The sequence below is a fragment of the Saccostrea echinata genome, unplaced genomic scaffold, assembly GCF_033153115.1.
Source record: "Saccostrea echinata isolate AGI-Se365-2 ecotype Australia unplaced genomic scaffold, CSIRO_AGI_Sech_v1 ptg000036l, whole genome shotgun sequence".
Classification (NCBI taxonomy): Eukaryota; Metazoa; Mollusca; class Bivalvia; order Ostreida; family Ostreidae; genus Saccostrea; species Saccostrea echinata.
In genome coordinates this window covers 6,410,986-6,415,780 of record NW_026889785.1, presented here as the reverse complement: position 1 = coordinate 6,415,780, position 4,795 = coordinate 6,410,986, and positions in this window count along the sequence as shown.

Below are 4,795 nucleotides of genomic sequence, written 5' to 3'. Positions count from 1 at the left end.
GTGAGAGGCGGATCAAGTAATTTTTCCACAGTGAAAACGCATTTTATTATTAAACAGAATATTAGACCATTAATACAAATCTGAAACCTTTGTTTAGTGCCATTATTTAAAAATTATCGAGAGAATCTATTGAATTAAATCTACCGGGTTTTTTTTGTACATGTTGTGCATGTTTCACGCCGAGGTGCCTCATTAAATCGCCTTTTCGCAAGGGCATACACTTTGTAGACCTTGACCATTTTTTGAATATGCATAACGGAAGCATTCCTTAACTTGAAAAGTGCTGCTGCTTTCCTGAAATCGAGAGCATTACTGAATAAATATTTAAAATACCTGGTAAAGGTCAAACATATTTCGACTAGAGCTAAATAACTTGAAATTAAAACTAATAAAAGGCGAATTCTATGTAAAGCAGCAGCACTTTTTATAAACCACATGTTATGTAGTAGAAACAATTAATTACTGAAATTTTTAATTCTAACTAGGGTATGCCCTTGCGATTTTGAAATTCGTTTATGACCTATATACAGTACACATTACATGCATGTATCACGTGACTGTCAAATAACATGACCAAACCGAATTCCGTACAGAGCGGGTAATACAATGCTATTTCAATTAAAATTAAAGTCATGTGATAATATAATACCTTTACAAAAATAAATTCAGTTTAAAAAGGTATATGTATATATATGCATGTTAATATTCCGTTGCTTTCTTTGTAGTACGCCTTAACAGTCCTGCGTAGAGCGTATGCTCTAAGAGTCGCGAAGTAAGGAGTTGTTCCTCAGGCCCCTGGGGGGCAGGGGCTATGAATTTCACAATTTTTACTCCCCTTCACCCATAGATGCTATATGCCAAATTTGGTTGAAATTGGTTCAGTGGTTCTAGATAAGAAGATAAAAATGTTCAAAAGTTTACGAACGACGTACGACGACGGACAAAAAAGGATAGCAATAGGTCACCTGAGTGACTCGGGTGACCTAAAAAGACACAGCAGATAAAATGAAAGCTGGGAAATATTATAAAATCATCAATAGCACTTATCAATCAATCAATCGGACATGAGCTGAAAGCTGATTGTATGGTATGTGTTTTACAAAACCAACCAGAAACATCAATTCTTAAAAATATTCATTTTACTGGGTTCATTTTAAACTCTTTAAATTTTTCGAAAAAAGTTTCGTTCGTCATTATTTCCTACCTTACAAAATTAAGAAGTTACTTTTTTTAAAGACTCATTCACAGCGAGGCTGAATAAAAAACAGTACAAGACTTTTTCGAGCCCAAGCTTTACTCCATGTCGGAGGCCTCCGCCCTGCCAAATGGCACAAGACTTTCACTTGCTCCCGTACAAGTGAAAAGTGTAAGTTAATCTCTCTCTCTCTCTCTCTGGAATATGTGTATAATACAGATTTTCAAAATTTAGGTCGGAGATATCACGCAAGTGTCTAGCGGGTTGAAAAGAAGAGAAGACCAAATATGCATGGGAGGAAGAACAGCCCTCCTTACCCCCTGGGGTATTATTTCTCTCTGCTGGACGTTCATACATAGAAGATTGACCGTCCATAACCAAAGGAATATAGCCGATGTCAAAATTTTAACCGGCCATATTGTGTAATCTATTTATTTAGCGTAAAAATCTATTCATTATATTTTTTCTTACGATAAGCTTTACGAGTTCTATTGACCATTGACACCTATGACGTTTCAGTACCACGTGACCCCTATCTAATTAGTGGAAATTTTTACTTCGAGGACCCTATTTTACGGGCGTTTTATCGTCAAACTACGGCTGTTTTCAACATTATTTCAAAAATTAAACGATAATTATATGTTTCAAGAATATAATAGTGTTTCATTTTTAAGAAATTTAGATACGTGATAAAAACCCTTTAAGGTGTGTCACTCGTCAGCTTTTTAGAAAAGTTCATTCAGAACCTTTAACTTCAAAACTATTTATTACAATTCAATTTTTATAACATATTTAAATGAAACAATGCAAATTATTCAACATTCAATTAAAAAACTGCTCTCAAATTCATAAAGAAGCAAGATTTATGAGGGACTTTTTCTTGTGGTGGAAGGATATTTTGAAGAAAATTCTTCAAATCTACACATTTGTCAAATTTATTATCTTGGAACTTAAGCCCCTCATACTTTTACTTAGAGAATATTTTCGTTATGATATAAAGCAGAATTTGTCCAAAATCTTGTACGTGAAAAGAAGAAAACACTTGCTGTGGCCTTCAACTCGACATTTAGATATATCGATGACGTATTGTCAATTAACAATGGCTATTTCCATTCTTATGTCGATACGATACACTACTGTAATGATTTTCCCCTTAGATTCCAAAAAATCCCCTGACGTTCCCCTGTCTGTCCCTGACATTTTCCTGTCTCCCGCTGACTTTCTCCTATGATCCCCTGTCGTTGTCCCTGACTACCCTGTCTACTCCCTGACGTCCCCTGACTTTGCCCCTGTTACCACTGTCTAACCCCTGATGTCCCCTGACATTCCCTGACGTCCCTGTCAACTCCCTGATGTCCCCTGACTAAGTCCCTGACCACCCTGTCAATTCCCTGTTGTCCCCTGACATTCATTTTGACCCAGAAAAAGGGTTAAAATATGTTTTTGTTGCTATTTACTTGTGAGAAATACATTACTCTTGGCAATTCTTAAGTTTTGTGAAAATATATATACTTAGTCAATTGTTATTTGTTTGAATACCTTGAGTAATTTATTTCTTAATATGATTGTATATGATTGTTTTAGTTTAGTATATGTAGTGTTTAGATAAAATTTATGGAGAATAAATGCCAGTTACTTTGAAAAGAATGAATAACAAATTTATATTGCGTCTTGTCATGAATGGCAAGTAAATATATCTATATTTATTTATATGTTCATCTATATATCCACATGTATTTATTTATTTATTTATTGACTAATTTATTAATTAAATCTATTCATGTATTTCTTTTTAGATATATTTTCCTTATTGAATTATTAAATATATCCATTTGTTTATTCGTAATTAAATAAAACAAATAAGTAAAAATAAATTAAATAGATAGATTGAATACAAAAATAAATACATTAATGGAAAAAAAGAATAGATAAATAAGCAGACAAATTAATAAATAAACAGATACATGAATAAAATCAATAAACAAATAAATAAATAAAAAAAACAGATAAATAAATAAACAAAAATATATTTACATGCCATTCGTGCTACACAAGACGCAATAGTTTATTTTTTTAAGTATCGGCATTTATCCTTATTAAGATTTATCTGAAAAGCTAGTAACAATCAATAAAATAATATTTTGATAGAATTCGCTAATTATATTTCAGACAGAAAAACTACTGATTAAATCTACATTTTCACAAAACTTGAAAATTGCTAGGAGTAAGGTATCAATTTTCTCACAAGTAAATAGCAACAAAGACATATTTTAACCCTTTTTCCTGGTCAAAATGAATGTCAGGGGACGACAGGGGGTTGGCAGGGTGGTCAGGGACTTAGTCAGGGGATATCAGGGAGTTGACAGGGACGTCAGGGAATGTCAGGGGACATCAGGGGCTAGACAGTGGTAACAGGGGCAAAGTCAGGGGACGTCAGGGAGAAGACAGGGTAGTCAGGGACAACGACAGGGGATCATAGGAGAAAGTCAGCGGGAGACAGGAAAATGTCAGGGACAGACAGGGGAACGTCAGGGGATTTTTTGGAATCTAAGGGGAAAATCATTACAGTAGTGATATATCCTTGTGAACTTGAGATAAAAGATACCACAGAGTCTGACACATCTGTTTCATATTTGGATATTTTACTTGAAAAAGACGTTAATGGTAATCTAACAACCAAGCTTCATGATAAACGTGATGACTTTAACTTTTCAATCGTCAACTTCCCTTACTTATGCAGCAATATACTTTCATAACCTGCATACGGGGTATATATCTCTCAGTTGATTCGATACGCAAGAGCATGCTCTACGTATGTACAATTTCTAAAACGAGGTAAATTATTGACAAATAAGTTGATGAAAAAAGAATATCAGCTGTCTCGTTTAAAGTCATCATTTCGTAAGTTCTATGGTCGATACAATGACCTTGTCAGCAAATACAATTTATCATTGAGTCAAATGCTGACTGATGTTTTTCACACTAATTGTTAGGCCATTATTTACACACTGAATTGTCGACGGATTTTTCCGTTATTTCCCGATCATGACAAGGAGCACACGGCGGGTGTGACCGGTCGGCAGGGGATGCTCACTCCTCCATGGCACCTGATCCCACCTCTGATGTTTGGAGGTCCGTGTTTGCTCTGCTCCTATTTTGTATTGATTAATGGACTTTTGAGCTTGAATACTGTTCGTTATCTCCATATATTTCATGCTAGGAATATTAAATATAGGTACCAATTTATATTTTTAGAACAAAGAACGAGTGCACTTATGGGCCCCGGTAAAATGTGAAAAAATGAAGAATCAAATTAAGCATAATTTTTCATCTCAGATCATTAATTGATATCTAAACCATAAGATTCAACAAATATTATCTTTGAAATTCATGAATATACAAAGAGCAAAGCCTTACAATGTGGTAGGGGTCAGCCGACATTCATTATTTTCTATAGTAAATCGAGGACGGTCATTCAATTCAAAGCTTTTGTTTACTGTCAGCCTAACGTTGTACAAACTTGTGCGAACGACAAAAAGCGCATTATACATTTATAAAACTTGTGTGGAAGTAGGAAATTTGTACAATATTAGGCTTGTA